The 24,685-nt window shown below is 38.9% G+C and overlaps 1 protein-coding gene across 4 annotated transcripts in view; it reads right to left on the reverse strand.

Annotated features, from left to right (window-relative positions):
* Positions 1-24,685, reverse strand: part of erfl1 (Ets2 repressor factor like 1) — a 297,114-nt gene that overhangs the window by 105,492 nt on the left and 166,937 nt on the right. For 3 of the 4 annotated variants that reach the window (XM_057835145.1, XM_057835146.1, XM_057835148.1), the window contains one exon: positions 10,258-10,388. The gene's annotated coding sequence lies outside the window, so the exon portion shown is untranslated. Of the gene's footprint in view, positions 1-10,257; positions 10,389-12,633; positions 12,740-24,685 lie in introns of those variants that run through there. The other variant, XM_057835149.1, reaches the window with a different exon arrangement.

Below are 24,685 nucleotides of genomic sequence, written 5' to 3' on the forward strand. Positions count from 1 at the left end.
TCGTGGCAACAAATAAAACAAAGTTTTGGGGGTTTTTTGGGCTCGGGCAAGCAAATCATGTTAATTGATCATTGGGCTTTAATACCCGCGGGCCGGTTGGATTGGATTTTTTAGGCCCGATCCAACTTCTAGCGTCATGTAATGTTAGCATACAGTACACCAGAGGTCACGGAACCGCGGACCTCGGTCCGGTTCCGGACTCCCAAGCCGCCTGGACCGGATCTCAAGCTATCCGGACAAATACACGTTGCAACAACAAAAATATTTTTTTTCTGCGGGTTTGCAGAGTGGAGGTGGGCAACAAACAAAAACCTTAGCGGTGACGCGCGTGAGCCATCCAATGGGAGTGAAGCATTTGAAAGTTAATTTTAGAACAGCATGGGTCACACTCGCTTTCCAGACTCCGCAGAGTGACAGCCAAAAACTGAGCCGAATGAGGTTGGAGGAAGAGGCAAAAAAGGTACGGCAAATGGCGTGCTCAAAACTACGCAAGATTGATGCAGAAAACAGAGTGTTTAAGGAGGAGTGGACCAACACATTTTTGTTAATTTTCCCTGGAGGCAATATGAGACGAAGCACGCAGCTTTTTTGCAAAGTTTCCCTATGAACTTTGCCATCCGTTCTCAAAAAATAGCGGAATTAAGGGCGCAATACGATCGCACCTTAAGGCTGATGGTTCATTTATTCACTGCACAGCAACGCGCAAATGAATGCTCCCTCAGAATAGCGTGGATATTGGGTCAAAACAAAAAGTCTTTCAGTGACGCACCGATTGTCAAAGATTGTATGAGTGCAGTTGCTGAAACTTTGCTTGATGGGAAGCAAAAAGAAGAGGTCTGTCAAAAAATAAAGCAAATCCCCCTGTCAGCATCCACGATTTAAAAAAAGTCTTGAACGTGCTCTTACGGTATGTTGCTATTTAATGATTCAATTAAAGCACTTTTTAGTTTTATGCACCTTTTATATTTTATTTACATTTTTGAATGTTGTAATTATCAGCATGGCCAGGTAAAGATACGTTTGTATTTTTTGAAAAAAAAGGAAGCATTAAAAATATTTCCGGACCTGAGATTGTTATAATTTTTTAATTTCGGACCCAAAGGATTTTTAATTCATGACCCCTGCAGTACACCTGTTCAGCCTGTTGTTCTTTATTGTATTTTAAATTGCCTTTCAAGATGACATGTCGGTTCTTGGTGCTGGATTCTATCAAATAAATTTACCCCCAAAAAATACGACTTATACTCCGGTGCGACTAATACATGTTTTTTTCCTTTTCATTGTGTATTTTTTGGCTGTTGCCACTTATACTCAGGTGCGATGTATAGTCCGAAAAATACGGTAGTTAAAATTCACCAAAAGCAACAAAACTTACAAAGTAATTTTGCCGTTTTGACTATTTTTCTGGCAAAAATTTCCAGAAATTTGGATAAAAACATCCTTTTCAACTAAACAGCATCCCGTAAAGATGACTATAATAATTGATGTTTTGCATTTTGATCGACTCGATTGCACTTAACCAATCAAGATATGGACCAAGGTTGACGTATCATTACACGGCTAATCATGTCACACATTGCAATTGTGCCACTTTAGAGCAAAAATGTCTGCTATAAAATATGATCTGGTCTGTCGTAACAGTGTTACTTTGACACTATCTTGTTGCCAAGGACCAATGTAGAGGTGATTTGAGGAGTTTCAATCAAACAAAAGTAGTGGTATGGCATCAATAGGAAGTTAAAAACCATGTCACTTTGGCTCTGTCTTAATAATGTGTTCAAACTGGACACAAAATGAACGGTATTTTGTAATTTTATAAAAAAAAAAAAAAAAGTCAACGGGAATGCACAAAAAGGTGTAAATTCATGCCCAGACGTGAATTATGCAAACCCAAATTTTCCAACCCAAATCTTAAATTTGCATGACAGTATATTACAGCGGACCATTTTAACGACACACCTGTGAGACCAGGATGTCTCTTTGGCTATGACCGCTTACGATGCAATGTAGTCAGAAGTGAGCGCGCCAAGGACAGAGGTGAAGGAGGTTTCAGTGTGGCACAAATGAGGCGATTTAGTGTTCAGTGTGTACATATGTCCGCACTCAAACTCATAAAAGTAACCTGAGGCAAAAGTTAGCTTCCTATGACCTACAGTGTAACAATTGAGTGCTTCTTTTACAAAGCGAGGCCATAACAATGAAGAAGACACAACATTAGTCTCCCACTTAACGAGGCTCGCCAGCTCCTTGCTCAGTAAGCTAAGAGTCATGCCAGATAAACGCAGGGAATGTGCCTACGTGTGCGTTTGATTTATGTACCGTTGTGTTCGTGTCAAACCAGCACTCAGCTATCGCCACGTACCATCTTCCGATAGACACAGCACCGCGGTGCAGGGACCCCCATGTTGACACCATGGGTGATACACATCTGGAACATGAGAGCACGGATTGTGGTGGGAGGATTGTTTTCCTTTGAAAGACCGCTTTGTCCTTCACTTGTCTTTTATTTCCACCCGTTTCAGCAACATTTAACTTTCGATTTAAAACTGGCATCTGTTTTTTTTTTTTTAAATATTACATCAATAAAATATACTTAATGTTGTAACTTTTCAAACTTTATAAAATACTTTCATAACTTTTGTGATGATATGTCGACTGACAACTAGTTGAATGACACCTCTTTTATATCTTGAAGGGGTCTGTATTGCTTTCACCGGCACTAACTTTGAGGAGAGGGTGGCAGGAACCCTATCACACACAAAAAAACTACAAATGTGCTGACTGCGTTGCGGCATACGTCACTTCCCCCTTTCCTGATTCATTATAAAGACGGAAGTCGATGCATACGCTTTTGCGCGCATTCTGCAAATATGGCAGAGCAACAAGAGACTAAAAGTTTTGTCTGAGGAGGAAAAAAAAGTAAGCCTACCAGGATATATAGAATAAACATTGGGCTGACTTTCACTCGCTGGTGTGAGGCCTCCACCCACCAATCGAACCCGTCAGCGCTAATGAGTTCGGTTGGGGGGAGGTTCCCCACACTAAGCCACAGTTTGCTAACCGTCATATGCTATTGTTTAGACACTATTGGATTCATTACCTTATTACTATTCATCCTTCTCACGGCTGCTGGAAACAAAAATCTTGTTTAAGCCATCTGCAGGCAACCGAGTGATTGCTTTTTGATTGATTGATGATTTTACAATACTGCGGGTGTGCGCTGGTCCTCATGGGAAACTCAGTCTTCTTTAAGGCAAAACACTACTGCTTTTGTCCACTGGCGTGGCTAAATTCGACCAAAACTGAAAAGTTACATAGTATTGCTTTAAACGCTGGGAGAATATTCATTCACAACCATAGATGTTCAATAAATTTGCCATCAATGGCAGTGAATGCCTTAAAACAGTGGTCGCCAACCTTTTTTGCACCAGAGACTGGTGTGAAGTGGGCCTTTTCTTTCACTGATCGGCATGGTGTGGCAGATAATTACAGTATATATAATAACGAACATAAAGTGCAAGGAAAATTCAACTGATATTCCACTGAATCAATCTTTTTTTCACAGTGGCCTCTGCTAAAACTTGACAGCAAATAGCCTTGGTCGCAGGCTTAATAAGTTCTTCAATCGTGAAAGGTTTCTTGGCTTTAGCAATACGGTTCACCATGAGGTATGATGCTCTCAGTACATTCGCTTTTGTTGCCTCCTTTGCTAGCTTTTAACCACATTTATGCAGAATGAATTTAGTGGTAAGCTCCTCTTCTGGCTCAGCAGGTGTCCTTTTCCCTGTAAAAAGCTGTCCAAAGTCGTAGCCACCCGCAGCATACTACCAACAGCAGCTAACATTGCTGTTTATATTGACGTTGAACTGCTGTAGGAGTGCAAACACCCCAGTAATGGTGATTAAGCACTACAGGACGACGTACACAAATCTCTACTTGAATTAGTCAAGAGGCACAGGCCAGATTGCAGTCATTAACTAATTATTTATTATTTTTCTGCAGCCCGGTGGTTGGGGATCGCTGCGTTAAAAGATGAACCCACTCAAGCGGGAAGCTGCTGTCGGCCACAGCTCACACTGAGGCAACTGCACTGTAATATGTACACTTTTCCCCCCCGGTACAATTCGCACTTCCTGTTTGAATTGCGACTCATCTTTTGTTTAAATCCCATATATATTTTGTGTTGAAATACATGTTGTTATTAAAAAGTGTGTTTAATACAACTTATGGTGATTCAAGCCTGTGGAGTGTTTGTTTACAAGTTGAATAGTAGATATTTATGTAAAATATTATTACATACTGTATTTTCTCTGCATTCTAGACTTGTATTTATTTTTTACTCGAGAAATTTCACTGTTTTTGTCTAAAATTTTGAATAAGAGTTTTTTTTTTAACACATATTTTTCGTACCGTCTGTCTCGGTTACTTGGTGAAAAATCCTGCCAAACTTTGATGCAGGTAGTATGGTTAAGTACCAATGTGAAGTGAAAATTGTCCGTCTGTTTTTATTGGTTCTTAATTTAACCAGGTAAGGCAACTGAAAACTGTTTCCCACTTCTACAATGTAGAGGCTATTTAGGGTTCTGTGTGCTGCCAAAACGGACTGGGATTCAAACCTGCAACCTGAATGAGACAATGCTGGGGATACATCCAGGACTGGTTGTCAGCCAATTGCAGCGAACATACAGGATAGACAAGCAACCATTCACATCCACTTAAATGGACAATTTTGAGTCTTCAATTAACCTACTTTGACCACTTTTAAACAAACCTATCTAGGCTGACATTTCAATGAAAAATGAAGTACATTGCAATGTTGGCATTGTTATTTATGGACACCTGTCTAGCATTTGTCCTCCTCCCTCCTCTCCTGGCCGCCCTCTCCATTCCCACCCTCATCATCCATTCCTTTCTCCACTGAGGAAGGAATCAGTTTCACCTTAATTGCTCTTAAATCGGATTAATGACTGAGCGGGGACAAGTTGACTTCATCTCTCTTCTGGTAAAGCGTTCCCCACCACCCTCCCTCTGTCTTTTACTCTCATATATCACTCATACATTTTCCTCCACCCTTTATCTGTGGTTTTCCCATCGCTTCCTACTTTCATATGAAACCTAATTTAAATTGGCCTAAACTTCTTTCACCCGTTGGTGTTCATCCAATTAGTTACACCTATAGAACCTAATGACACCCAATACTGAGAGCAGTTTCACTAAGTTTACTTCCAGTTAATTCAATGGGATAAAAGTTGAAGAATTGCATGGAGCAGTAGTACGCAGAATGCAGTAAACAAGATCTTCTGGCTGACATGGCTATTTCTGTCATGCTCGCAGTAGACACTTGTGATCACAAATTGTTTAGAATTACTCAAAAATGGATATTCTCAAGAAAACACTCAGCTAATGAGCAACATTCTACTTTACCAAGTTGAGATTGTTGTCCCATATATTCCATATTGCAGCTGTTTCATGATCGCAAACATACAATTGTGTCCACTTAACTGAACAGGGCTTCCAAAGTGATGCCGCACATGACTTTTCCCTAAGAGTAAATACCGCCGTTTCTCTTATCCTAAATACAGACACCTTGCCATTACAAACATACAAATGTTCATACGTGATGTTTAAAATGAAAATGGATAACGAGCCAAATACAGTTTCACAAAGAGAGCTGTCACACGTACACATATGCAACACTGAGTCGTTTCCCAGCCACAATCTTACAATTGTGCAGCTACTTGGGAGGCTCGAATGAAAAAGAAAGGGGCTAGTCCGGTGGGCAAAAAGAGTACAAAAGCTCATTTTCCTGTTGGTTGCACTCAGCTGCAAGCCGCCTAAACACGCCACATGACGCCTCCAAACCTCTCATACCTTTAATTTTCTACCAGCTTGGAGCTGCTGGTTGTAGCATCAACGGCAACAAAGTTTAAAAAAAATTTTTTTTTTTCAAATGGCTATAATACCAATTTCTCTGATCAACATGAAATGATTTTTGCTCATTTTACTTTGAAGCAGCTGTTTGTTAGAGGGAGGGACTGGGATGGTTCTGATGCAGCTTCACTGTAAATTTTAAGATTCGACTATTTTTTACTGCCACACAGTCACCAGTAGATGGCAGAGATGCACCATTTTGTGAGTCCACACGATAGATTTCTGGGGGATATAGCAGCATTTTGATTAAAAAAAAAAAAAATTCTCATGCCAATAGCGTACCGCATGAATGCTATTTTTAGACCGTAACGTAGCCATCGTAACTCGGAAATGGGACATTATACACACGCCCTTGCATACAATCCATTATATTTCTGCTTGTTTTCTCTGGTAATCTTTCAAAAAAGAACATGCCAATCAAACACTGCTGCTATGGAACTTGTACACACGACTCTAGACATTACGACATTTGAAGGATGTTTACTCCATACGTTTCCCAAAACCAAAAACTCAGCGGAAAAAATGTGAAGAATGGATCAATATGCGCGGGTGTCCAAAAGACCAATTTAACGCCAGCAAGGTGAAGCCATTCACATTTCATATGCAGTAAACATTTTTTCGGGGGCCATGTGGTCCTTCAGCGGATCAAAAGGTAAGCCATTTCGATATTTTTACTTATTTTGTTAGCGTAGTGTTTTGCCATGCTGCTTCTGTCTAACAATGAAAGATCTCAAAAAAATGAAAATGGTATCTGGCTGCCACTGTTACCTTTTCTGTTGTAAAAAAAAATCAACTTTAGTAAGATGTAAGTATAAATAAATTATAGAATTAAGATTTGTTATTAATGAAAAAATAAAAAGTGTTCGTAGGCTGTAACTGAGTAGCATTTGTGATCGCTACACAAAAATAGCAATGTAAATTGCCCCAAGAACAGTCAGAGACGTAAGACAACCAGAGGATATAATATTTAAGAAAGACAGGGCATATGATGTTAAAGGATAGCTTGTTGAAACGGGAGAACGTCATTGTCAGTGGCGTAAGGAAAAAGGTGTGGATCAGTTCGGCTCTTTTTCAGCCCTCGACACTCCATCCATCTCTTTAACTGAACATTTGTATGTTTTTCCACATCTTTACCAGTGAATTTGGCACTAGGGACATCGTTTTCGGACAGAATTGGTAGGTTTAACTCAGTAAACATGTTATTCGTACACTATTTACATGCATCTAGCATGAAGGACAAACACGAGGGTGTCCCCCCTTAGCAACAGTTGCTAACGTCATGAATATTGATGAGCAGAAGTGACGTGCCCACCCACGGACACGCTCTGCCTACCCAAAGAAAACTGGATGTAGTACTAACGGCAGTCTGGGCTCCGCGTAGTACTGATGTGTTCTAAGTTCCTCTTTTATCTTTAAAAAAAAAAAAAAAAAAAAAAAAAAAAAGAAATGAAATGAAATGTTGGCTTTGTTCCTAGGGGGCGCTATACACATTTACACATATTCGAATTTTTTTTTTTTTTTTTTTTTTTCCCATAGTATCAAAGCTTTCACCAGTGTTCACCTGGCTGTTGAGTTTGGTGAGTTTTGAAGCATTCTGAGGGGGGTCAAAGTAGGGCTCGAAGCGTCGGCGGGGACAAAGAATGACTGCTAGGGGGCGCTACATAGTGTATTTGGAATTTGTCTTGACACGGTATCAAAGATTGCACCTGTCTTGATCTGCCTGCCGATTTTGGTGACTTTTGAAGCATTCTAAGGGGGTCAAATTGAGCTCAAAGGGGCTGCGGAACAAAGAATAACTATAATAATAATACCATATTGGCCCGAATATAAGACGGTGTTTTTTGCATTGAAATAACACTGAAAAAAAGGGGGTCGTCTTATATTCGCGGTCTAGACATTATACCCATTCACGATGCTAGATGGCGCCACATTTCATTAAGCGATGTTCTATCATGACAGATCTCAGCTACTCTTTTTAGTTTAACCAGTTTGCATTATTTTATTGCAATGTTTTTCCTTATTCAGATTTGTTTCAATACTACAGTTAGTTAGACTTCACTTTGATGGTTAATGCAGTTATTGCAATTTTGTTGTTTTATCACAATAGATTGGTTTATTTACATTTCAAAAACCAGAAGCCATTCATTTACGAATGTGATTACACTTTAGATTACATATTTAAATGTTCAGATATTAAGATTTGAATGAGGCAAAATAACATGCTTTTTCTCTCAAATATATTGTTATAATCATTTGTTTCGGATGTACTGTAATTATTTTCTGTATAAAAACTAATTTGGTGTTCAAAAAGTCTTTTTTCAAACTTGAGTCTTGAAAAAGAGGGGGTCGTCTTATAATTAGGGCTGTCTTATATCCTGGCCAATACGGTAATAATAAACCGAGGAACCACAATAGGTTACCTAAAAAAACATATTGTCACCTGCATGTCCATACTGTTCAGTTATGGGTGTGTTCTAAGTCAAATAAAATCAACTTTTATTTGTTTAGACCAAATCACAACAACAGTTTTGTCAAGGAGAAAGCAAAACATGTTTTAAGGTGCAGTAGCCCAACGCTGGATTTCGACCTACTTGAGCATTGTAGGTTTTTTTTTTCTTTTTTGCCCCCCTTCCCCCAGGTAAGACTAATGCCCATCCACACCTGGCATCCTGGTAACACCACTGATGGACAGCGTACTTGATAAGAATTGATGAAAGTCTTTGGGATTGGAAAAAAAGGGAGACTAAAAACCATGTGGGGTTCTTCTAGGTCAGGCCTCCTTTTTCCACCAGCTCTCCGCACCTGCTCGGCTCTAGGATTAAGGCGTTTATCGGCGCGCGCTCCTCGTTCCCTGCGCTGCTTCAAAAACGCCCACGAGGACGATAAGAGTGGCGGCGGGGATTTGTCAAATTGCGGGCCATTGATTAAGTGACCTTTCACGCCTGCGAGCCACTCCGCTAAGCGCCGACAGCGCCGATGGCAGAGATAGATGGAAAGGTGCCACTGTTATCATTGTGTACAAGTTTGTAGTTATGTGAAGACAACAAGTAAGGAGGTGGTGGTGCCAGAGGGGGCTCAGCTGCCCTCCGGCAGGGTTCTCTGTGTATAACAGGTAGTACAGAGAAGCCGGCCTCCTCTGCCTAATCAAAACACGTCATGAGCGCTGGATAATTAAGACTGAGGGCAATGTGTAAATGGCTTATTTTCAGTGATGGAAAGAAATTAAGTATAAATACTTTGTTACAATATATAAGTAGATTTTTCAGGTATGCGTATTTAATTTGTGTAATCATTTTTAGATGTCCTATTCATTTACTCTATGTTTTATTGATAAATTTAAAAACAAAACAAAAAAAGTGTAGTTCAGACTTTATACTTGTTTTAAAGCAGAAACATTTCAATCCATAGCTTTCTGTTCTTATTTTTTATTCTGTAGGTATGCTTCAGACGAACTTATTTTTTCCCACGATGATTAAAGTGGCGTTTAACTTGAAATTTTAGCAAGAAAAACATTCATTGATACACAATGTAAGTGCACATGTAAGTAAATACACACATGTAACAACTGTGATTTTTCAGCAAATTTCCCAGTCACACATTTAATAGTACATTAAAAATGTACTTGTGCTGTATCATATTTTACAGGAAAAACGTAAATATATAAAGTCCGGGGTTCTTAATTCATGTGTAAAGTCAAGCAATTTGAGAACATAAGAATAATAGAAATTTCTGAATAACTGTTTCCATACACTTGTACCCCCCCCCGCCCCCCCCTTCAATATTTTGGAAAAAAAAAAGATGGGGTCATGGAAAAATATAGCTAATATTTTGTCAACAAAGTTGTTTCAATGCATGTTCATTTGAATCATTTAATGTGCTGTGTTCCTTGGCTTCCATAAATCTGTAGATGTTAGGAAAACCTAAAGCTCTGACTTCATATTACAAACAACTGCATATAGACATACAGTATGGACATTTTCAGTTCAAATCTAAAGCAATCCTAGTCGTAAAATATGAATATGTGTAACATCTACATGCAGCGCTCAAAATTTGACATATGTGCAGAAAGTCATACTAAATTAATTGAAAATCTGAAGCCACAAAGTATTATAGTTTTATGAGAAATAAAATGAGCAAAAATGTCCTCTTAGGGTTTATGTATTTCTTTTAAATTGGAGTGCAAATTGTCTAATTAAAATTTTAATTACTTATAGGCCCTGTCTTTTTTACTCATTTAAAAAAATTAAAATGTATTCTAATGTTGGAATTGTGAGTAAAAAATGGTGTGTGGAAACGATTTTTGAAGAAGATGAAAGTTTGGCCTACCTGCTGGACCTCCGCGTCGCCCCGCCTCAGCGATGCACCTGAGGCCGAAGCCGGACCGCTGTCTGTCGGCCTCGCACGGAGAGACGCTCACCTCTTGTGCTCGCTCCGGGATGGCACGCAAAACTTCGTCTCTGGGCAATAAAAAATAGAAATTACAAATAATAATAGGACAGAAAAAGAACTAAATTGTGGTCAAGGGAAAGCGAAAAAATCGAAAGACGAAAATGTGCTCATTTTTGAAGCTGGAAATGATCAGTCAAATACATTATATGTACTGCCATTATTTTGACAGCTTAAAATAAACTCAATTCATTATATAAGACAATTACAACTGGAAATGTTTTAACTTCATATGGAGTTTTCTGTATTGTTCGTTTTAAGATCGTCTGAATTTATTTCGTTCAGTTCAAAAACCCCTCAAAACAATTTGTTTTATCCATTTAAATTGGTCTAAAATGAATTTTCATGCGGATAATAGATACATCTATTAATACATTTGCAAGTGACTAAATATATTTATCTATTATCCTCTATAGTTTCTTGCCAAGCTTTATTGAGAGAAATATGAATTGTAATTTTAGTCGATTTTTTTTTCATTCCTAAACCGAGTGTGGCTTTTTTGAGGCCCCTGACTGACTTGTTATCGACGCGCACGGCAAACACTATTGACCACGCGCTAACGAGCCGCGGCTTTAATCACGTGACAGCGCTCAACTTTAAAAGGCGGAAAAGGAAGAAGATATTTGGAAGGAAATAAATTTTATAAAAACAGCCTTGGCGGCAACAGAAGAAGGCCTTAAGGAAGGGAGAGAGAGAAAAAAAAAAGAGTGACCCAAGGGAAAACTTTTAGGCTCGGCATATAATTTGTTTTTGGGAAAAAAAAACGGAATCAAAAGAAAATCATTATTATTATCGTTATTATTTCGACAAAAAGAAGATTCATTAAATTAAAATAAATCGAATTCTTATTTAAGAAAACGTGACCGGCAAAATATTATCGTTGTGCTCCAAATTCTTTTAAGATATAAAAAACGAACACATGGCATAAGATGTAAAAAGCAATATCCAACAATTAAAAAAAAAATAAAATAAATAATAATAAGATTTTTTTAGGATTTAAATTGCGTTAATATAACAAATCAATCATGCCTCCGGATTAAATTAGGAAATAATCTGTTAGATTCAATCATGCTGTCATTTAAATGGACTGCCAAGAGATCCTTATACGTTAAAATGTCAAATAAATAAGAATAAAAAATACTGACATTTTTTCATTTGCATTCAATTTACAGTATTTCCCTTAAAACACGCATCCAAACGAAATTCGAATTTTCATATGAAAACAACACACAGATATGAATTTTGGAAAACGTCATTGCCATTTTTTTCCACTAGTCAAACGAAATAAATCTTCACTTTGAAATCATTTTAAATAATTCATCATGTTTTCTGAATGCAAACATGTTTTGGCCAAACTATTTCAAGTGCGCCGATTCAAAGTTGCGTATTGACCGCGTGTGCGTGTGTGAGAGGAAAAACATCCCCGCCAACAAGACGGCTTGTGGATTGAGTGTACCCATTGATTGGCCTCTTAATCTGCAATAGTTACATGCGTGTATCGATTGGCAAACACTGTTTATCTGCACGTATGCTGCCACAAATCATTGACGGGCGCGCACCCACGGCGCGCATATAGTACACATATGTATCATGCATGCATATATGGATTCAAAGCTTCAAACTGCGCTGACATCTGAAGAACTTGACAGAAAACTCAAAATCTAACATAAATGCAAATATCACTTTTCTGTTTAAAAGCCCTTGTGTATGGGAAAACTCGTCAATAATGACAATGCAAATTCAAAATTTTAGGAGAAAAATTGGTTCTAAAAAGTTGTTTGGCCTTTAAAGAGAAATAAAGCAAACATTTACGGGTAGGAACACACACACCTGAACGTTGTCGAATTGCGTGCGTGTGTTTAATTGACTGATGGATGCAAGGCTGCATGGAGGGGAGCGCTCGAACAAATGGAGACACTTAAAGAGGCTAATCCGGGGCAACTCGAACGATGAAACCAACTCACCAGAGCACGGAAATTCTAATCAAAAGTGTGTTTGAATATATAATTTCAGTAAATGAACCCCTAATATAACCATGCGTAAATTACGCACGACTCAACTTTTTGGGATTGCACTTCAATCTTAAAACACGCACAATAAAACACGCATCATAAAACGGAGACACCAGACACATGCACCCAACACGCGTGGCAGTCTTCCTTTAGTCACCAACAACTTTTGCTTCTCAGTACAATACAGAAGAAATGAATCATTCGAACGAGGTTCAGCTTGGGAGCAGAAAAAGGTGAAACTTACCTGCAGTTTGGGGTCTTTTTTTTTTCTTGTTTGTTTTTTTAAAGGGAGAGTGAGCAAAGCTGTCAATCTATCCGAACACGCGCGCCTGACTGCGTGTGGAGCGGTAACACTCGAATAGCAACCTGAACCCACGGAGGAGAGCACAGGGGAGGCGGAGATGGAGGAAAGGAGGGGTGGAAGGATGGATGCGAGGAGGAGGAGGGAGGTAAGAGGATGCACCTCTCTCTCTCTGGTGTGTGTGTGAGTGTGAGGGTGCGTGTGTGTGTGTAAGTAGTTAATTAGTAAATCCCCATCCGCGGTGCCTCGGGTCGGTTTGTTTTCCCCGGTCGACAAGCCGAGAGGAAGGAGAATTTGAAGTAGGATTCGACCCGTTTCCGCTCCCGTGTCTCATATTTGAGGCTGGTGAGTGTGCGTGCGTGTGTGTTTGCTGCAAGTATGTCTCCTTAAAATGCCCCTAGGGACGTTAAAGTTGGAGGTTCAAGGCCTCACTACAGCCCCTTGTTCTAAGGGCATCTCGTTCCCTTCAAGGCAGCCAAAAGATTTTCTATTGGATTTGGGTCTGGGTTTTAGCTTTTTCCAGGACATTGGAAAGGAACTGATGGTGGGTATAGTTGTTGTCAATGTGTCAAAATTGTATGTTTCTGCGTTTTCTCCATGTGAGACCTTGAGGTTTTCTATGGGGTTTAAAGCAAAACTAGGGAACTTTTTAACCTTTGTAAAATATTTTCATAACGTTTGTGATAATACAGGGAAGACAAGTATTTGAACACCCTGGTATTTTGCAAGTTGTCCCACATAGAAATCATGGAGGGGTCTGAAATTATCATCGTAGGTGCATGTCCAAAGTGAGAGAGATAATCAAGAAAAATCCAGAAAACACAATGCATGATTTTTTAAAACAATTTATTTGTGTGATATAGCTGCAAATAAGTATTTAAACACCTGTCTATCAGCTAGAATTCTGACCCTGAAAGACCTGTTAGTCCGCCTATTAAAAGTCCATCTCCATTCCATGTATTATCTTGAATCAGATGCACTTGTTTGGGGTCAATAGCTGCATTAAGACACCTGTCCACCCATACAATCAGTAAGACTCAAACATGGTCAAGACCAAAGAGCTGTCCAAAGACACCAGAGACAACATTTTCGCCTCCACAATGCTGAAAAGGGCTACGGAGCAATTGCCAAACAGCTTGGTGAAAAAAGGTCCACTGTTGGAGCTAACATTTGAAAATGAAAGAAGCTAAACATGACGGTTAATCTCAATCGGAGTGGAGCCCCATGTAAGATATCGCCTCGTGGGGTCTCAATGATCCTAAGAAATGTGAGGAATCAGCCAGGATTACACGACAGGAGTTGATCCTGAAAAGAGCTGGGACCTCCGTTTCAAAGGTTACCGTTGGTAATACACGAAGAAATCATGGTTTGAAATCATGCATGCCACGCAAGGTTCCCCTGCTTATACCAGCACATGTCAAGGCCTGTCTTAAGTTTGCCTATGGCCATTTGGATGATGCAGAGGAGTCATGGGAGCAGGTTTGCGGTCAGATGAGAGTAAAATAAAACTTTTTGGTCATAATTCCACTTACCTTGTTTGGAGAAAGAAGAAGAATGAAGACTACTATCTCAAGAACACCATGCCTACAGTGAAGCATGAGGGTGTTATCATGCTTTGGTGGTGTTTTTCTGCGCACGAGACAGGCCGAGTGCACTGTATTAAAGAGAGGATGACTGGGGCCCTGTATTGTGAGATTTTGGGGAACAACCTCCTTCCTTCAGTCAGAGCATTGAAGAAGGGCCGTGCCTCGGTTTTCCAACATGACAATGACCCGAAGCATACAGCCAAGAAAACCAAGGAGTGGCTCCAAAAAAAGCTTAATAAGCTTCTAGCGTGGCCTAGCAGGTCTCCAGACCTAAACCAAATTTTTGACCTCTGTAATTGCAAACAAAGGCTACTGTACCAAATATTAACATTAGTTTTCTCAGGTGTTCAAATACTTATTTGCAACTCTATCACACAAATAAATTGATAGATTGATTGATTGAATAGATTGATTTCTGGATATTTTTTAGATTATCTCTCTCACAGTGGACTTGCAACTACGATGAAAATTTCAGACCCCTCCATGATTTCTAAGTGTGAGAACTTGCAAAATGCCAGGGTGTTTAAATACCTATTTTCTTCACTGTATGTTAACTGACAACTAGTTAAATGACACCTCTGTTATGGGCTGATGGAGAATGTATCACTTTCACCAGCACTAATTAACTTTGAGGAGGGTGGCAGGAACCCTGCCATACAAAAAAACTACAAATGTGCTGACTGATTTATAGCATAGTCACTTCCCCCTATCCCCATTCACATTTTGTTTAGGCACAACTGGATTAATTACCCCATCACTATTCATCCTTCAAACAGCCGCTGGAAACAGAAGTGTTCATTCAATCCAACTGCAGTCCTCATCGGAAATGCAGTATTCCTTACAGAAAAAAACTATCGCTTTGTCCACCTGTGCCGCTACAATCGACCAAAACTGAAAGTTCCTTAGTGTTGGGGTTCAATTTTGGGTTTTAAATAATTACAGATCATCTTAAATAAACTGATGGTATGTTGTTGGTTGCCAATGTGCTTTTTACACTCCAGGTCAAGAAAAATATGTTCATGCCTTTTCTCTGTGTGACCATAATGGTTCTCTATCAGGTTTAAATCGGTGTTTTAGATTATTACAGTACATTTTAATTCAACTGATGGTAAATTTTGGTTGTCAATGGGTTTTCACGCTACTTGTCAGGGGGAAAAAATCTGCCTTTTCTCTATGTGACCCTACAGATTTCCCTCGGATTGAAGTATGGGTTTTAGATCATATCATTCATATTTTACATGAACAAATGCGAGGTTGTCAACACTTTTTTTTTTATACTTTATAACACGTCAAATTTTTGCCTTTTCTCCATTGTACTTTAGAGGTTTTCTATCGGGTTTAAGTCTGAGTTTTTGATTATTACAGAATAATTTACCATAATTTCCCAAATATAACGCGCACTTTTTCCCCCCCAAAATCAACTTGTAAAATCATGGTGCGCATTATAAACGGGTACATGGATGGAGACAGAAATGTATATATATTATATATATACAGTATATAAACCGATTTTTTTTTATTTTATTGACACCGTCACGTTGTGTTGAAGAAACGTATGCGGTGACCCGTTGCCGACCATTACGGTACGTGACATCACCATTTTGTTTCGGTAATACTTCACTCTAATTGGCCGAATGATTTCGTCTGTGTTAAATTCTGCTTTTTTCACTCTTCATAAAGCACAGAATTTAGTTTCTTGAACTCAAATGAGTCAACATTTATTGCAGCTCCGCAACTCGGACCATAACAAACGTAAGCACACAGACTTCTTGTCTCCGTCAACTATATCTGTCCCTCGGGAAACTCAAACCCAAATAACAATAGTTCCTATTGTTACTGTCGTGTTGACAGCGATGAGCTCTCACGGATTTCCGACTAACGTTCTCACTTTCATTTTACCGTATCAATCCATGGAAGACACATTTATTCATCATGATGAAACGAGCAAGTTATACAGCAGCCTTTAAAAGAAAAGTCACATCTATTTTGTTTTCTCCTAGATTCTGGTAAGTTGGAGAAGTTGTCAAATCATATTATAACCGTAAATATTGTCAGTTTATGGTAATGTTTTGAATTACCAATGTGCTATGCTTGTGCTGTGTTTCACCAGTCAGTAAAATGACAATTCTGTATCTGTACACGAGCTCTGTTTTCTTGTATTCTTCTATTTATTGGTGCTAAAATTAGGATGCGCGTTATAAACTGGTACAATAATTTCCCCTAGATTTTACAAGTAAATTTGGAGTGCGCCTTATACACGGGTGTGCCTTATATTCGGGAAATTACAGTAAATGAATTGATAGTAGGTTGTTAGTTGTTAATGTGGTTTTCACTCTATCGGTCAAGAAAAAAGGGGTTTTCTGCATTTTTATGAGGGTGATGCTACGACTTTTCTTTTGGGTTTAAATCTGGGTTTCAGAGTATTACAGATAAAAAAAAAAATGAATAAAAGGTAGTTTGTTTGTTGTTGATGTTTTCCCTTCACCAAAACTATTGAAGGTGCTACTGTTTAATTACATGTGCTATGATTTTATTTTTTGGATCGGTCACCGCTGGTCATTTTTGTCAGTTCTTATGGTGTGATATCAGTATGGCAAAAAAGGCTGAGAATACTAATGCTGGGTAGATTGGTATAGTTGTTTCTCTGAGCAAGGCATAAACTATTTGGGTGTTGTTGGGGTTACAGGGGTGTGAGGTTGGGGAATTCCTAACATTTTACAAGAAGGAAGCAAAAAAAAGGGTTGGGAATTTGGGACTGGCTGTTGGAGATATGCCAGTTGGCTTCAATGCCAAACAACCACGAGTGTAAGCATGTGTATGTGTGTGAAATCCTTAAACGTCGCTAACAAGAGGTCGGGCCCCGTAGGCGGCTGCAGGCTTTTGGCTTTTCCGCAAACCTCTGTGCTGCGCGCAATACAGTATGTGCGCCGTTTACTTTCAATGCAACCAATACTATTGTGACGAGACACAGAGGCGAATGGCCTGTCATCGACCCTCCTCTTATTGCACGTTAATTGTTTAACTGATCGGCAATCAACCACTTAATGATCAATTGGGTAAACCTATGGAAGTCACTTGAGCGCAGGAGTCTATATGACAAGGAGATAAGGCAGGAGAGCAAAGTGGATTACGGTCAAGTAGGCATTAAAAAGAAATGTCATTGGGAACAACTGTCAAGGGAAAAATAAGGATAAAGTAAATAATAGCAGATTTTTTTAAGCTTGTTATAAATAGTTTATTAATTACATATTATGATGTCATATATAAACTGTGAAATTAAAACTTTAAGTGTGAAATTACATTACATTAGAACTTGTTGAGTATGTAGGCAAAAGTATTTGTATTTTACTTTTCTTTGCCTTGATTTAAAAAAAAAAAAAAAAAGAAGAAGAATCGATACACTTCTGGCATATTTCAGGAAAGGACATTTTTTTGGATCAAATTGGCTTGGAATTTTGGGAAAATTCAGCCTCTACAACAAGTTTGAATTGGAAACACTAAGCCTGTTTATCACAAGTAGATCCAGAAAAAAAAGTCTCAAGAAAGCATGCCTCAAAAGGTATAATAAGTTAACCATTTTTGATGGAAGCTTTAACTTTAACATCAATTTGAACATTTCCAGAAGTCAATTTGAAATTTCATACTGCATTTTTGTATTAACGTGAGCTTTACTGATCCCTCCTCAAGAAATGCTCTGTTTGCAAATATTACATGAAGCTCTTTTACTATCAATGGTTTCTAAAGAGAAGTAGATGTTCACCTAGTGGTTTGATTTATAGCAGCCAAACAGCCCGATGGTGCTGAAAACACACGTGAATACTGTATAAGCACCGATCTTGTCACCTAATCCATAAACCACTGGACTACACCGAAATTAAATTCAATAGGTATGTAGATAATGAGCAGACATGCAAAACAATGTCAAGAGGCCATGCCTGAAAAGAGTTACAGGGTTCGTACAGCTCCTTACAGGTCCTTAAAATCCTTGAAAATGCTTGGATTTTACCGTCCTGTTTTCAAGGTTTGAAAAATGCTAAAATTTTGCGTGAAGTCCTTCAAAATACTTGAAAGGGTTAGGCACACAATATTTCTCAGCGCTCTGCCTAAAATTATAAATTATTAAATGAGGGGAAAATGAGATACATTTGCTTCTACACGCTCATTCTGTAGTTGATTTCCCTTGATAATCCGTGTCACATAAGCTAGGTTCATACCGCAGGTCTTAATGCTCAATTCCAATTTTTTGTCATATCCGTTTTTTTGGCATGCCTCTTCAGACTGCCTTTGTCCATTGAGCCCATTGAAGTATCGCGCATGCGCACTCATTTGCAGTCCGAGAGAATCAAAACAAATGCTGGCTCAACGCCATTCTCGGATGATCATATTTTGATTTCCAAAAAGAGGACACAAATCACTGACATAAATAATTAAAATAATTTAGTCTTATATTGAAAGTTTATATGGATTGATAGCATGCAGGCATTGTGTGTGCATGACGCACACATATATGGACAGTTTGCCCCGACTCTCGGCCGTTTAAGAAATCTTGAAATATTGCTCATTTGGAGCACAGATTACCCCCCCCCCCCCCCCCCGATTTTATTGTTTATGACTGTAGTCAAGCTCGCCTCTTCTCTAAAAGCCCCTTTCAAGCTAAGTGCTAATGCTAATGCACACTCCACCACTAATCCAGTGCCCTTTCTCTCACTCTTTACTGACATAATTGCTGCATGAATTCTGATTTTAGGGACTTGACCGTTCAGACCGCAGCCACATTCTGGAAATATATGGCCCAGATCGGATTTTTAACCACATACGAAGAGGACTTAGATCGGATTTGAAATGGTTCACTTTTATGCGACATTGCCTCGTTCAGACCGTCAAGTTAATGCCGAACTCGAGTCGGAAAAACACGAAAAAAATCAAATTTGTCCATAAAGAACCTGCGGTATGAACCTAGCCATAGAGTACAGTGCATTTGAGTCCATGTGTGAGTAGTTTTGAGTTTATTCAAGCGAACAGTATGCAAATAAAGTAGTACTTAAATGCATAAATGTGCATTTGCTGGTGTTTAGGACAATACTTGTTTTGTACAGCCAGTTCCTCTTTTTGTCCCATTTTTTCCCGCCATTTCCACTCCCCATGTCAGTTAACATTTAATATGGTTGTGAGTCACTTTGCTCTGATCCGTCGTCCCTAGGACTTGGCCTACTGGCCTGGCTCGCGATCGACTCCCCTTGTTGCACAAGAAAACAGCGAGTCTTATAAAGGAGTAGGAGAAATTGTAAAGAGCTTTACAAGTTTTGGCGAGAACGGAATAACATTTTATTGTGAACTACAGTTACATTCAAATATATATCGAGATATACACTCACCGACCACTTTATTAGGTACACCCGTCCAACTGCTTGTTAACACTTAATTTCTAATCAGCCAATCACATGACGGCAACTCAGTGCATTTAGGCATGTAGACATGGTTTAAGACCATCTCCTGCAGTTCAAACCGAGCATCAGTATGGGGAAGAAAGGCGATTTGAGTGACTTTGAACGTGGCATGGTTGTTGGTGCCAGAAGGGCTGGTCTGAGTTTTTCAGAAACTGCTGATCTACTGGGATTTTCACGCAAAACCATCTCTAGGGTTTACAGAGAATGGTCCGAAAAAGAAAAAAATATCCAGTGAGTGGCAGTTCTGTGGGCAGAAATGCCTTGTTGATGCCAAATGTAGAGGAGAATGGCCAGACTGGTTCGAGCTGATAGAAAGGCAACAGTGACTCAAATAACCACCCGTTACAACCAAGGTAGGCAGAAGAGCATTTTTGAATGCACAGTCCGTCGAACTTTGAGGCAAATGGGCTACAGCAGCGGAAGACCACGCCAGGTGCCACTCCTTTCAGCTAAGAACAGGAAACTGAGGCTACAATTTGCACAAGCTCATCGAAATGGGACAATAGAAGATTGGAAAAACGTTGCCTGGTCTGATGAGTCTCGATTTCTGCTGCGACATTCGGATGGTAGGGTCAGAATTTGGCGTCAACAACAAGAAAGCATGGATCCATCCTGCCTTGTATCAACGGTTCAGGCTGCTGTTGGTGCTGCAATTGCGTGGGGAATATTTTCTTGGCACTCTTTGGGCCCCTTGGTACCAACTGAGCATCATTGGAACGCCACAGCCTACCTGAGTATTGTTGCTGACCATGTCCATCCCTTTATGACCACAATGTACCCAACTTTTGATGGCTACTTTCAGCAGGATAATGCGCCATGTCATAAAGCTGGAATCATCTCAGACTGGTTTCTTCAACATGACAATGAGTTCACTGTACTCAAAAGGCCTCCACAGTCACCAGTTCTCAATCCAATAGAGCATCTTTGGGATGTGGTGGAATGGGAGATTTGTATCATGGATGTGCAGCCGACAAATCTGCACCAACTGTGTGATGCCATCATGTCAATATGGACCAAACTCTCTGAGGAATGCTTCCAGCACCTTGTTGAATCTATGCCACGAAGAATTGAGGCAGTTCTGAAGGCAAAAGGGGGCCCAACCCGTTACTAGCCTGGTGTACCTAATAAAGTGGCTGGTGAGTGTATTTTAGCTAAGAAATTGGAGGCATGAAAGTAATTTTCCAGTGTAAAAAAGTTTATTGCGCATTCATCAAGGTTTCCTCGGACGTGACGTGTGTGTGTGTCTGTCCACCGAACAGCATGCTATCTCTCTGCCTGCACCTCTGCTTTAGAACACGTTCAGAGTTTGCCACAAAACACTCACTGCCGCCTGTAACACATCTGCCCATGGGATTTTTCTATTAGCACCTTTCAAACTAAATTGAATTTGGCCATTAAAAATGCATATGAACCATGGAGTCAATTATTACTGCCAGCCTTTTCATTCCAAATGTGTTGGATATCTATTGGCATCAAAGGTATCCAGTGAGTTAAAAAACTGTGAATTTTTTAATAATGTTGTATTGGCAGTTTAAGAGCCGCACAGTGTGATTATAAACCTCTTTATTGCCCTCTAGTGTTAACCTTTACCACTATGTTACTCAGTTTGACTTTTTGAGGTTCATATAGCTCTACGCACAATGCACGTGTTCGCCATCACACATCGTGTGTTAGTGAAACGTTACCCGCTCAGCAGATGAAAGCTTCGCCAATAGTCGCAGAGTCCCTTGAGGGTCAGGGCAATATTGATGTGACCGCCTCTGTGTGTGCGCGTGTGTCATCTTTATCATCCGCAAAGGGCAAAAGCTGGTGCAGACACAGTGAAACATGCCAGTAACCTCTAAGCACTGTAGCTCACGTTTGTCTGTTTGTGTGTGCGTGTCTGCGAGGGACACCTGGGAGGACGATTTGACAGAGTGGCGAGGCTTGGCAAGAGGATGAATAACTGACCTATCACATCCCCATTGACTGAGTTAATTAATATAAGTAGAGGCGAGGATCCCGAGCTCACTTTTCACTGTATGGATTTGCTGTCTGCTCACATTTGCCGGCTTTTTATGTCCATTCGATGCAAATCCAATGTCTTCTGTCCTGGGGCCTTATCATGACAGCTAATTTTGGCACGCCGGCACGCTTTTGACGGGCACACATTTTTATTGGGGTGCAACGCGAGCCTCCCTCTGATGGATTGGTACGTAAGATCGCACCTGAATGCATGTCCAATAGTGGTAGAGTGAGGTGTTAAAAGACGTGTGCGCTATGTGTTGCTGTACAGAGGAATCCTACCGAAGTCAATTTTAGGGGAGTTTGATTGATGCCGTCGTTTACAATGGTTACGGGTTTAGGCTACTTACCGCTTTTTATGTGATTGTTTATATTTAAATATTTACTGTTATTAAGACTTTAAATACTGCTTGAGAAAAGTTCAGTGATTAACCTTCTGAATTTTGGTTGTGTCCTTGACAAAGTCCAAACAAATTTGTGTATTATTTGTGAGCCGTTCCAGGGGATCCATACACTTGAGTCTAAAATTGGAAAGATTTTCACCTGTCTTTACTGTGTTTTTGAAAACCTTTCCAAAACTACAGTATTATTTGAAATCAGGTTAGGAATTTTACAAAATCGTTAAATTTGAGTAAATGGCAAAAAAGCCATGTGGCACATTTACCTCTCAAAGGTAGTAACTATGTTTTTACCCATTAACAGACTACTGACCATCATTTTGATCATTTGTAGAAAATGTATTTGCGTTTAGTTTATGTGTTGGGTAAGGCTCGATATTAACAAAAATACCTGTGACTTTTTTTTTTTTTTTTTTTCAACTGATGCAACTTTCGGTAGTGAATGCCCATTGACAATGTGTCAGTAGCAAGGTTCAAGGTACAGCCACACTCCACGCATACCCAAGAACGGACAACTTTGGAGAACTTTCTGTTTTTTTTTATGTTTATGATGAGCCTGCAAACCAAAATACAGTGGTGCCTCTACATACGAAGTTAATTCGTTCCAGGACGTTGTTTGTAAATCGAAATTGTCGTATATTTCCCATAAGAATACATTATATTTCCATTAATTGTTCCACAGCTCGAAAACCTACACTAAATCCTTCATAAACACTGCTTGTACGATTAGAAATGGCAATTATACATAGCAAAACAAATAAATTATAAATAAAAATTGGAATAATACTATAATAATTAGGAGTGGGAACCTCCGGGCACCTCACGATACGATACGCGATACAAGGCTCACGATAACTATTATTTCACGATATCACGATACAGCGATTATCAATATATTGGTCAGAAATTTGATACATGATATTCTACGATACAACTGTTGAAACGAAAAGAAAAAAAATTCCAAAATAGAAAAAATACTGTCATTTATTAAACAGTGACACCATTTCAGTGCATCATTGCTGTAAAATACAAATCTACTGCAAATTGTGTACCTGCACATATAAAGGAAACAAACAACCACCACTGATATTTCTTGGAGAGATCATGATGAATGGCACCCTTAATTTCTTTTAGGGCTGCAGGTATCGATTATTTTGGTAGTCGATTAATCGATGAACTAGTTAGTTCGAATAATCGGATAAGGAAAATAAAAAATTAAAATACCTGAGCTGACCACCAAATGGTATAATAAATAAATAAATAAGGATGTATGTACAACAAAAGAACAATTGGCTAACTTACATAGCAAAATGCTATGATGAGGCACTTAAGTTCTTTTTTTTTTCCCCCACAATGCTGTTAACAAATGGTTCAGACAAATTCCAACAAAAATTGGCTAAATATACTTTTAAACTAAATTACAAATGCATCGAAAAAAAAAAAAACATTAGCTCAAACAAAAACTTAGCTAAGTTGGTCTTAACAGGTAGCAGCTGGATTCAGCCATGTGAAATGAGGCAGACTAGAGGGCAGTTTATCCACCCAAATCAATAAAACTTAATGCAAACACTTTCAAAACAAACCATTGCAACGCCACCTTAATTAAACGAATAGTCGAAGCAGCAAAATTTAAGTCGAATCTTTTTTTCTAATCGAATACTCGAGTTAATCGATTAATCGTTGCAGCACTAATTTCTTTAACGTTTTCAATCTTTTGAAAACATTTTAACAGTGCTGTAGGTGTCAGTCAGCAGTTGAGCTTATTAGCTACTTTATAGTTTTTGAGTTGAAAACACAAATTTTTGTGTTGGAAGTATTGAGTGAATTAAAAAAATGAATTGAATGTATAGAAATTAAAAATGCAATCATTACCTATTTTTAATATGTAGGCTACATTAATTATCATGCACATTACCTCATATTCTGCATCTTGGAAGCTATTCAAACAATTTTTATAGCTTATTGTATCAAAATGGTAGTAATAGTTTGTGTAGTAAACTAGATGGAAAGTGGTTCTCAAATAATATCAAATCAGTAAATTCATGTAGGCTTGCTTGATATTCGTTTTCATCCAGTTTAGAGTCCTGGTTTATTTCATATCATTCAACATCAAATATCAAAATAATACATGGAAGCTATTCAAACCATTTTTATAGCTTATTGTATCAAAATGGCAGCAATAACAGTTTGTGTAGTAAACTAGATGCAAAGTGGTTCTCAATATCAAATAAATCAGTGAATTCATGTAGGCTTGTTCGATATTCATTTTCAACCAGTTTAGGGTCCTGGTTTATTTGATATCATTCTACACCAAATGTCGTCAAAATAATACATGTAAATTAAAAAAATCAATTACTAGTACATTGCAGAACTTTCTTACCTCAAGTGATGAAAGCGAAGCAGTGAAGAAATCCGGTGACCACTTCATCACCAGCTCCCAGTGAAGAATTTATTAGACAATTCTCGCATGCAGCAAAGTCTTTGTTCACCTTACTTCCTTTCTTGTTGGTGTAAAATCCAGTGTGTCCACATGTGTGATTTGTAGCAATATTTTTCTCAC

Source organism: Corythoichthys intestinalis, chromosome 4, assembly GCF_030265065.1.
Source record: "Corythoichthys intestinalis isolate RoL2023-P3 chromosome 4, ASM3026506v1, whole genome shotgun sequence".
NCBI classification, from domain to species: domain Eukaryota; kingdom Metazoa; phylum Chordata; class Actinopteri; order Syngnathiformes; family Syngnathidae; genus Corythoichthys; species Corythoichthys intestinalis.